Below are 12,096 nucleotides of genomic sequence, written 5' to 3' on the forward strand. Positions count from 1 at the left end.
CCTACTCGCCGGTCATCTTCTGTCTTCAGGAAACAAAGCTGCATCCCCATGACCGCTTTGTTCTCCCTCATTTTCAGTCTGTCCAATATGACCTCCCCTCTGTTGAAGGCACTCCAGCCCATGGAGGACTCATGATTCTTCTCCATGATACTCCCCATTATCACCCAATCCCGTTAAACAGTTCCTTCCAAGCTGTCGCCGTCCGCCTTTCCCTTTCTGGATACACGTTCTCTCTTTGTACGGAGAGAGCATACGATACCTGTTGGAGGACAGGCATCCTCCGCACACTGTTCTCTTGGGGCTTTCGAGGCCGGCTGCCCCTTTTTCTTCGCGAATTTATGGCAGAGCGCACATTTAGGGTGCGGGTGAACACTACTCTCTCCCGTACTTTCTCCCAAGAAAACGGGGGTACCGCAGGGCTCCGTGCTGAGTGTTGTACTGTTTGCCATTGCCATTAATCCAATTATGGATTGTCTCCTTCCTGATGTCTTGAGCTCCCTCTATGTAGACGATTTTGCGATCTACTACAGCTCTCAACGGACCAGCCTTCTTGAAAGATGTCTTCAAGGATGTCTCGATCGCCTCCACTCGTGGAGCATCGAAACTGGCTTCCGTTTCTCACCCAGTAAGTCCGTTTGTGTTAATTTTTGGCGACGTAAGGAGTTTCTTCCGCCCTCCTTACATCTAGGTCCTCCCACGTTTCCTATCTTTCGGCTCGCTGTCTGCGTTCCCTTAACACCCTCCGTGTCCTGAATGGTACCTCCTGGGGAGCGGACCGAGTGGTCCTTCTCCGCCTCTATCGCGCCTTAGTGCGCTCGAAATTGGATTATGGAAGCATAGTTTACTCCTCTGCTCGGCCGTCTATTCTTCGGCGTCTCGACTCTATCCACCACCGTGGATTACGTTTAGTGTCTGGAGCTTTTTACACCAGCCCTGTGGAAAGCCTTTATGCTGAGACTGCTGAACCTCCGCTGTCCAATCGGCGGGCAGTCCTTCTGAGTCGTTATGCTAGCCATCTGTCTTCCATGCCTGCTAATCCAGTCCATGACCTTTTTTTCGACGCCTCCTTTGATGTCGGGTATGCAGGCCGCTCCTCCTCCCTACTACCCCCGGGAGTCCGCTTCCGTCAACTGCTCCATTCTCTTTCCTTCCGCTTTCCTAAAACCTTCTTGACAACTTGGGGTACAGCACCGCCTTGGCTCCGTCCCCGGATCGACTTGCTCAGAGACCTATGTCAATTTCCCAAGGATGGTACCCCTACACTTGTTTACCGTCGGGCATTTGCTGCTCTATGTGCACAAATGACGGAAGCCACATTTATTTACACTGACGGCTCGAAAACATCGTTAGCTGTAGGGAGTGCCAATATAGTTGGCGACACCCCAAATCACTTTCAGCTTCCCGACCAGTGTTCGGTTTATACTGCGGAGCTTTACGCTGTTCTCCAGGCTGTCCACTACATCCGCCGCAATCAGCGGATACAGTACGTAATCTGCTCAGATTCTCTCAGCTCTCTCCTAAGTCTCCAAGCTCTTTACCCTGTGCACCCTCTGGTCCACCGGATTCAGGACTGTCTGCGCTTGCTCCACCTGGGGGGCGTCTCAGTGGCGTTCCTCTGGCTCCCGGGACACGCTGGTATCTGTGGGAATGAGGCGGCCGATATAGCGGCCAAGGCTGCAGTCTCTCTTCCTCGGCCAGCTATTCAGTCTCTTCCGTTTACCGATCTCCGGAGCGGTTTATGTCGCCAAGTTGCTCATTTATGGCATGCGCATTGGTCAACACTTCCCCATAATAAATTGCGGGAAGTGAAAGCCCTTCCTAGCGCTTGGACCTCTTCCTCCCAAACGCGTCGTCGGGAGGAGGTAATTTTAGCTAGACTCCGGATAGGGCACTGTCTTTTTAGTCGTCGACATCTTTTAAGCGGTGATCCTCCCCCACTCTGTCCCCACTGCTCTCAGCTGTGGACGGTCAGACACCTTTTAATTGAATGCCCCTATTTTAATCCGTTACGCTCCCGTCTACAGCTATCGCCTGATCTATCGTCGATTTTAGCAGATGACACGCGCTCAGCTGACCGCGTTCTACAGTTTATTAGTGACAGTGAAATGACGTCAGTCATTTGAAGCTTTTTTTTTTGGGGACAACCAACCCCTTTCTATAGTGGGTTTTTAAGCATTCCTTCTGCCTTTAGTTTCTCAAATTTTATGACTTTGTTCCCATTGCTGCTGATTTTAAATTTCGTTTTTTTCCTGTTTCCTACGTCACGGGCTGGGCGCTAATGACCATAGAAGTTTTGCGCCCTAAAACCACAAAAAAAAAAATGAGCCGCGTTTACAGCGGCAGTTTCCTCCGCTGGTGCTGCACTGTGGCGCGGTGAGTATGTGGGATGTATTTGACGATCTGTAGACCACTTTAGCGTGGTTGAACGGTCAGTGCAATATGGCGATCTGTACAAAATAGTTCTACCGCTGAAAGTCTCATCTGCAGTGGTAGTTTCTTGGCGAAACGGATCACCCCCCTGTTTTTAGGGGTTCCTTGTACGTTTGCAACTAGACTACAGGTGTTTCGTTCATGAATCTCCATGTCCGTCTCTCTTACACTGTCTCAGTACTATCCACCACCGTGGCACCCGCTTCGCCAGTGGCACCTTTTCCACTAGCCAGACTGAGATGGTTTTCCGAAGCAACTGAACTACCTGTGTCATACCGCCGTGACTTTCTCCTGGGAAAATACGCCTGCCGTTTGTCTGCCATGGCGCGGCCATCCATCCTATGCCACCTTCTTCGGTGACTCCTTTGATCGCCAGTAAGGGACACAGCCCTCTTCTGTTGCTTCCTTGAGTCTGTTTTGGCTATTGCTCCGTCAAGATAACTTCATGCCACTTGCTACTTTCCCAGTGGGTGTTAAGTATTCATCACCTTGGCTTTGTGCAGTTGCCCGTGTTCAACTCGTAGTTCATTCTCTTCCAAGGGACACTACTCCAGACTCCCTCTACTCTCATAAGTAAGACACTACTCCAGACCCCCTATATTCTCAAAAGTTTCTCGTCACAAAACTTCGCCTTGGTACCTTTAAGCATACTGATGGTTCTCAGACTGACCTTTGTGTCGAGTGTGCCATCGTCACTGGCGCTGACGTTTTTCAGTATCGGCTTCTGGAACACTGCGCAGTATTTACAATAGAGCTCTTCAGCCAGTATCAGTACATGCAGCGATGTAGGCTTTTGAATAACGTCATGTGCTCCTATCCTCTGTGCCCTACAGAGCCTCTATGTGCTGTACACCATCCATCCCTTAGTGCAATGAGTCCAGGAATGGTTTCACTTCATGGAGCCACTATGATGTTTATGTGGGTCCCTGGTTACATCGGTCTGATTGGAAACGAGGTGCTGACGCTGCTGTGCCACAGCTTCAGTCCTCATTCCTTGGCCTGGTAGTTCTTCCAGTTCCTCATACGATCTTTTATCTATATCATACTCCACAAGCCATGTAATGGTGTGCGGTGGAGGGTACTTTCTGCACCACTATCTGAGCCATACAGCCCTGTTCCACTCGCGAATAGTGTATGGTTCTAATTTCTCGAATTTTCTCCTCATAATCCATACGAGAAATGGATGTGGAGGCAGTGATATGTTGTCTGACTCGTCCTGAAAAGTGCTGTCCCGAAATTTAAATAGTAACTCTATCCGTGATTCACAACGCCTCTCTTCTAACATCTGCCGGTGGAGTTTGTTTAGCATCTCCGCAATGCGCCCTCGCTATTTAAACGATCCGGTGACGAAACGTGCCGCTCTTCGTTGGATCATCGCTATCTCCTCTATCATTCCTACCTGATAGGGATCCCAGATAGATGAACAATACTCAGGAATCGGGAGAAGAAGCGGCTTATAAGTCACTTCTTTCGGGGATCCGTTATATTTCATTAAGATTCTTCGGGTGAAACGGAGTCTGGTGTCTGCTTTTTTTCCCCATGTCTTTTTTTATATGGTCATTCCACTTAACGTCCCTCTGGATAGTTACGACTAGTTATTTTACGGCAGATGCTGTCTCGTGCTGTTTGTCATCAATAGTGTAGTTGTACAGCAGTGGATTGTTTTCCTATGTATGCGCAACATGTTACATTCATTTATGTTCAACTGCCAGAGCCTGCACCAATCATCAGTTCTCTGCAGGTCGTTGTGCAAATTCTTACCGTCCTCTGGCGTTGCTGTCTGTCTGCAGTTGGTGTCACTTTAGCATCTCCACTGGTCATGGGGAATTAAACATGCCCCAGCAGCTTAGACTTCCTCTCGGCTTTCTCGCCAGAAAGAGATCATCTTCTGTAAGTTGCGTATTGGGCACTATATTTCTAGCCATCGCAAATTAAGTGGGGATCCCACTACTGTGCTGATTGCCCTAAACCTTTGACGGTTCAACATTTCCTGATAGAATACCCTTTTTTTTAAACTGCCAGCATTCTCATTTATATTTGCCGTCTGAGCTATCGGCCGTTTTAGCGAACGACTTATGGGTTGGCAACCGCGTTTTGTTTTTCTGTCGTAGATATATGGAGAAGAAAATTTAATCTTCAGTTCAGAAATTTAGTTCAGGACCTCCTTTGTCTCTAGGGCGTATTTTATAGACCTTTCTCGAAGTCCATGTTTTTAGCTGTCTTTCTTTCCGTTGATTGGGCTTAACGTTTAGTCGTTTTTAACTCCTTTTTCGTCTTCGTGTTTTACAGTTCTGACACGGGCGCATATAATCCTAGGTGTTTTTCTTCCCAAAACAAAACAAAACAAACCGAAACTGTGCCCACAAACACCACTACCGCCAGGTCCATCATCATCGTGATACTAACTGGTGATACCAACTCGTTCGACAATTCAGCTGTACCCTGGACTGTCGCATTCCCTATCATTGACCTACACTGCATTGGACCTGGCTTCGACATTATTCTGTGTGTAGCAACAGTTATACCCCTGCCCACCCTGTAACAGATTACCAAATACGCCCTACAACTGCATTTAAATATTATGGTTGCTATCACTTCTGGGACAGAATTTCACAAAGGTTCACTGATAACTCGAATGTGGACTGCTAATACCCTGCAACTTCCCACAATGCTTGTGAATCCATTGTGGAAAGGATGCTCTCTTAAATGGTAACTACATGTGGTATACTTCCATGAAGTGTAACACAGTTCTGAACTCTGCTTGAGCACCCTACAAAGGACCGTAGCGATGCTGAAGAGAAGACCATCAACCAAATTTGGGTGAGAAATGGCTGCCAAATAGCAGGCGGGTTTGGAAGTGTATCAAGAGTCATACTCAATCACTGTTTTCAGCGTTCAGGAAGGGGGGTTAGGTAATGCATTCAGCCATGTACACCTCGGTACGTGCTTATATATCTCTGATCTACTTAATGGAGGTGAGGTCCAGTTTCATCCTCCTCCTGAAGCTATTGCCAGTAAAAGAAAAAGGACACATTAATGTCCAGACTCAAGATGAGAGGGATGAATATTACTTTCCAAGGTCACTTTTGGCTGGCAATAAAAATTACCCAACAAATGCAGTCATTTGTAATAATTAAAATATGTCTAATGGCCATGGCCATTAAAATTTCTAAGCCATTTCGTTCTTAATAAAACTCCAGGACATTTCAAATGCACACTGTACTCGCATTTACGACGACGATGCCGGGATGGTTCCTCTGAAAGGTCACGGCCGACTACCTTCCCTACTCCAATGAAACCAATGACCTCGCTGTCTAGTCTCCTCCCCCAAACAAAACAACCCCAACACTTCAAAATTCGTGAGGGAGTACACTTAACATTCGGTTTATATTTACAGACTTGGAGTTAATAGAAAGCCAGAAGATGACCATGAACACACATTGCAAAAAAAGGTAGTAAAGCATAAAGTAGTTGGACCACTCTACTTTTCAAAATTTGCTCCCTTGGCACCCCAAACATGTAGATTTCGTGCAACTATTAGATATTGGGAAGCAACACTGCTTGTGAATCAAAAGAATGTCGCTCCTGATTTATCAAAACATTTTGGTACAAGACATTTGTCACAGATGCGTCACATCTTTCACAAAGAGATATTATCTAGGAGGACACCTCATAGTTTGCTCGAGCCAGGAACAGCCTTGTGTGGAATTGCCTGCTGTCCTTAAAGGTCAAGAACATCCACTACCAGATCCAATGTTCCTTCATTGCGTATACAGACTTAGTGCCTCCTAGCTCCTGTGACACGATTGTGATTATGACCCCACTGCCACCCATACAGTCGTCACAGAACATTTACCACCATACTCAGCAGAATATGAACTTGTATAGTCGTATGACTCGTATCACCAGTTTGATTCACATGTCGGGAAAAATCCTGTGAGACGGTGGTTGGCTTAGCTCGAGAACCTGGTATGGAAGTTGATGGGATTTATCGCAACATCATTTTCGTGACTGACTCGTAGAACAATGATGCCATGTATGAGCAGCCAGCCGATCGTCGTGTTGGTGGGCTGCCATTGCATAGAGAAGACGAAAGTCCTTGTAGAGACCATAGTGATATATGGGGGAGGTTCCACAGTGCATCTCACAACTAATGCAACTTAGAGCCAACTATCAAGCTCGTCTCCATCCTCTTTCACAATTTGAGTAGGCGTGATGCCCACTTACTCGTTCAACACTTGGTTGATTCTGGGTTGAAAGGTGATAGGGTTACTCTTTCCTGCTACCATTGGAAAGAATATTTCATCTTTCAAGAGAACCACATCAAATTTATTGCTTTAATTCGTGGAACCGCTTTGCCTCGTGAATGTCTCTCTTCAAAGTCTTCGCCTCAGGAAGCCATGCATATCACCAGACTACATATTCCAATGATGCAAGGTTTCAGTTTGTGATAAAGAAGGGGGTCTGTCCACATGAAATCCTGGATTTGTTGGAGACACTCTATGAAACGGCATTGCCTGACATAACCACACTGTCCGGTATACTAATGGGCACTGCAATAATGGAAGTGGAGGATGAGCAAGATGGGATTTTTCGTCTAAAGTTTAGCGTCCATTGTTTAGGAGAATATGCTAGATTATAGACTAATAGCAATGTACGCTTCCTCACGTACATTTTAGAGTAGTTCTACTTTCTATTTCTTCATGCCAGGTCTTTCGTGGGATTCGGTACACGCAATGTCAGCATTGAACGGAATATGTCAGCATTGAACAGTTGACTGGTGTTGACATCTTGCTCTTCTATGAACGCAGAATTCATGGGAAACTTTCCCAGTGACTGCACAGTACGCCAAGATGAGTAACTCATGGATGAGTGACGAGTAGTACAAGCGATATAATGATTTATCTAAAATCATTTACCTAGATGTAAACCACCTCTGTGGGTTCGCCGCACAACAGAGCCAGCCATTTCCAGGGTCCCGATGAATGTGTGAAGGAGAAACTGCCAGTCTAAAGGATAAGATCCGTGAACCAGGTGGGGATGCTGGTGAAAGAAAGATCTTGGCCTTAGAACTGGCGTATCTCGCCCATTTGCATGATGAAGTCAGGTGCCAATACATTAACTTTGGGATGGAGCCCTTTTGTGGGAGTGGGCTCTCTGGACACAGCCGGGGAACAAAGAGCATTATACGAGGTGCATTCAAGTTCTAAGACCTCCGATTTTTTTTCCGATGAAACTGGCGTTACTTCTCGACGTAATCGCCCTGCAGACGTACACATTTTTCACATTGCTGACGCCATGATTCCGTGGCATCGGCGAAGGCTTCTTTAGGAGTCTGTTTTGACCACTGGAAAATCGCTGAGGCAATAGCAGCAAGGCTGGTGAATGTGCGGCCATGGAGAGTGTCTTTCATTGTTGGAAAAAGCCAAAAGTCCCTAGGAGCCAGGTCAGGTGAGTAGGGAGCATGAGGAATCACTTCAAAGTTGTTATCACGAAGAAACTGTTGCGTAACGTTAGCTCGATGTGCGGGTGCGTTGTCTTGGTGAAACAGCACACGTGCAGCCCTTCCCAGACGTTTTTGTTGCAGTGCATGAAGGAATTTCTTCTTCAAAATATTTTCGTAGGATGCACCTGTTACCGTAGTGCCCTTTGGAACGCAATGGGTAAGGATTACGCCCTCGCTGTCCCAGAACGTGGACACCATAATTTTTTTCAGCACTGGCGGTTACCCGAAATTTTTTTGGTGGCGGTGAATCTGTGTGCTTCCATTGAGCTGACTGGCGCTTTGTTTCTGGATTGATAAATGCCATCCACGTCTCATCCATTGTCACAACCGACGAAAAGAAAGTCCCATTCATGCTGTTGTTGCGTATCAACATTGCTTGGCAACATGCCACACGGGCAGCCATGTGGTCGTCCATCAGCATTCGTGGCACCCACCAGGATGACACTTTTCGCATTTTCAGGTCATCATGCAGGATAGTGTGCACAGAACCCACAGAAATGCCAACTCTGGAGGCGATCTGTTAAACAGTCATTTGGCGAACCCCCAAAACAATTCTCTCCGCTTTCTTGATAATGTCGTCAGACTGGCTTGTGCGAGCCCAAGGTTGTTTCGGTTTGTTGTCACATGATGTTCTGCCTTCATTAAACTGTCGCACCCATGAACGCACTTTCAACACGTCCATAACTCCATCACCACATGTCTCCTTCAACTGTCGATGAATTTCAGTTGGTTTCACACCACCAAATTCTGAAAACGAATGATTGCACGCTGTTAAAGTAAGGAAAAGTCACCATTTTAAGTATTTAAAACAGTTCTCATTCTCGCTGCTGGCGATAAAATTCTATCTGCCGTACGGTGCTGCCATCTATGGGACGTATTGACAATGAACGCTGCCTCATTTTAAAACCATGCGCATGTTTCTATCTCTTTCCAGTCCGGAGCAAAAAATCGGAGGCCTTAGAACTTGAATGCACCTCGTATTCTGCCCTGTAAAAACATTAAGTAATGCCACAGATTTGGTATGGAATGTTAGAATCACGCGCAAAAACTACTCCGAGCAATGTTGTCATGGATTTCCATGTTGATGAAAGACTGTAGAGATGTCCTAGATTCCAATGCAGTCCATGAAGGCTGTCTAGATTGATATGTGTGTTGTGGACCTCTCCAAACTCCACATGTACCGCTTTCAGTATGAGTTTGCGAAGCCAAACTTCGTCAATCCCAAGTTACATTGTATGGATGTAGTCAGTTTAATCTACTGGGTTAAAGGCAGGGATCCATGTGAAACAATTAGATACTCCTGAAGAACTGAACACTTCTGGACACGCAGCTAATAATCCTTTTGAAATAATACCAGAAAACAAGTAGGTTATTGGCGTAATCAATGATGAAGTGAATGGATCACAGAATGTGGAGTTTGTTGGCACTCATATCAAACATATGCGAGTACTGTGTAGATGCAGATGCCGCCCAGTGGCGGGCTAATGGTGTGCATAGTGTGGTCTCAAATGTTATCTCGATAGAGAATTAGTGTGCCTGCTTTATGGCATTGGTGCGGCTCCATAAACGGTCAGTATATAGAGATTTGATGAGGGCTGCTGCATCATAACATACGGTTCATCTGTGCAGATTAACAAATGACACTATGTGATCAAAAGTATCCAGACATCTGGCTGAAAGTCACATGAAAGTTCTTGGCACCCTCGATTGGCAATGCTGGAATTTAATATGGTGTTGGCCCACCCTTAACCTTGATGAGAGCTTCTCCATTCAGGCGCTGGAAGGTTTCTTGGGAAATGGGAGCCCGTTATTCATGGAGTGCTGCACTGAGGAGAGGCATCGATGTCGATCGGTGAGGCCTGGCACGAAGTCGGCGTTCCAAAATATCCCAAAGGTTTCTATAGGATTAAGGTTAGGACTCTGTGCAGAACAGTCCATTACAGGGACGTTGTTGTCGTGTAACCACTGTGCCACAGGCCGTGGCTTAGGAACAAGTGCTAGATCATGTTGAAATACGCACTCACCATCCACAAATTGCTCTTCAACAGTGGGAAGCAACAAGGTGCTTGAAACATCAATGTAGGCCTGTCCAGTGATAGTGGTACGCGAAACAAGGGGTGCACGCCCTCTCCATGAAATACACGACCACACCATAACAACACAGCCTCCGAATTTTACAGTTGGCATTAAACACGCTGGAACATGACGTTCACTGGGCATTCGCCATACCCGCACCCTGCCATCGGATCGTCACATTGTGTACCGTGACTCATCACTCATCACATAGTTTTCCCACTCTTCAATCGTCCAATGTTTACTCTCTTTACACCAGGTGAGGTGTCGTTTGGCATTTACCGGCGTGATGTGTGGCTTATGAGCAGCTGCTCAATCATGAAATCCAAGTTTTCTCAACTCCTGTCTAACTGTCATAGTACTTGCATTGGATCCTGATGCAGTTTGGAATTCTGGTGTGATGGTCTGGATAGATGTCTGCCTGTTACACATTACGACCCACTTCAATTGTTGGTGGTCTCTGTCAGTCAGGCGAGGTCGGCCTGTGCGCTTTTGTGCTGTACGTGTCCCTTCCCATTTCTACTTTAGTGTTACATCGTAAACAGTGGACCTAGTTATGTTTGAGTCTGGAAATCTCGTGTACACACGTGGCACCCAATCGCCTGACCATGTTTGAAGTCCGTGAGTTCCGTGGAGCGCCCCATTCTGCTCTCTCACTATGTCTAATGGCTACTGAGATAGGTGATACGGCGTACCTGACAGTAGGTTGCAGCACAAAGCACCTAATATGAAAAAATACGTTTCTGGGGTTGGCTGGATGCTTTTGATCACATAGTGTAGTAAATAGACGCATTGTGTGTACCTCAAATACATACCATTGTAAATAAAAATGAAAAATATTAATAAGCAAAATACAGTAAAAATGTATTACAAAAACAAAATTGTTTATAATCTGTTGGTTAGTTTGTTGTAGGGACTATAATAGTTACATCCAAACCCTGCCGCTAGATAATTATTAGTTGCAGCAAACATGAGTTTCTTCCCAGTAATGCTCAGACTTCGAATGGAAAAGCCTACACAGTCGACTTAGTTATTAAGGGTTATAATGAGGGGGAGGGTGGGGGGGGGGACGAAGGTGAGCTCGAATCTTATTGGTCCACCTTGGTTTCCTACTATTTTATTGTGCTCCAATTGGCTGAAAGACGTGGAGTGGTTACATGCGAGTTTTAAGAATATATTAAATAACCTTCATCGAGTTACGTCATGATCTTGAATATAACTCGTACAATTGCCTAAGGAGTGCGGTTAGTTCCCCTGGATGACCTTGATAAAATCCCAGTGGTTTCCTGTGTGAAGGGGAGTTATCTTGAATATAAATTGGCGAAGTGGGTAATCTGACGCTGGATGGTCAATAAGTGGTAAGATTATCTTCCCTGAAACATGCATTGCTATACTGTTGCCCTTTAAATCGCGTCCCCTTTGATCCTGTCCTCTGTAGATGCCTGTCGCTTTAAATCTGGAACATACGCTGCTATCCTGTCCCCAGACAAAGCTTATTTCACTCACATGTGACACTTTTTGGGGATAGAATTTTCAGTATCATTAGTGCATAACATTTTTGTAATTAAATGATGACTCAAGGAACCAGATTCCTGTGTACTGTAGCATAATTTTTACATGTCAGTAAATAGTTCATTAATTGTAACAAAAGTTCCACCTCATTTTGCCACTGAAGTTATATTTTATGGTGGTTTTCGTTTTGAAATGAGTTTTCCTCCGGTATTAAGATGATCAATAAAAGGAAATGCATATTAACATTTTGAGGACTGAGCAGCTAGGCTTTAGTTCAAACGACGGATCCTGTGATATTTCAGTTTCTTGACTTTGTAAGAGGGCGCTTTGCCTGTGAAATCCTGCAAAGAAACAGACTTAGAATTAGAATTTGTTATATATGCCTTAATATGAAAAAATTTCAGACATTTTAGAAATAAAGTCCTGTTTTATTAGCACCAGGGATATTCTTAGTGTTGTGGTTAATTATGTTTGTGACATTACTAGTAAATTACATTATTACGTTGTACAATGTGTGCTCATTCATTTCTTACAGTTCCATACACATAAAAGGTCAAGAAGACAAACGATGTTGC

The sequence above is a fragment of the Schistocerca piceifrons genome, unplaced genomic scaffold (genome assembly GCF_021461385.2).
Source record: "Schistocerca piceifrons isolate TAMUIC-IGC-003096 unplaced genomic scaffold, iqSchPice1.1 HiC_scaffold_2302, whole genome shotgun sequence".
NCBI classification, from domain to species: domain Eukaryota; kingdom Metazoa; phylum Arthropoda; class Insecta; order Orthoptera; family Acrididae; genus Schistocerca; species Schistocerca piceifrons.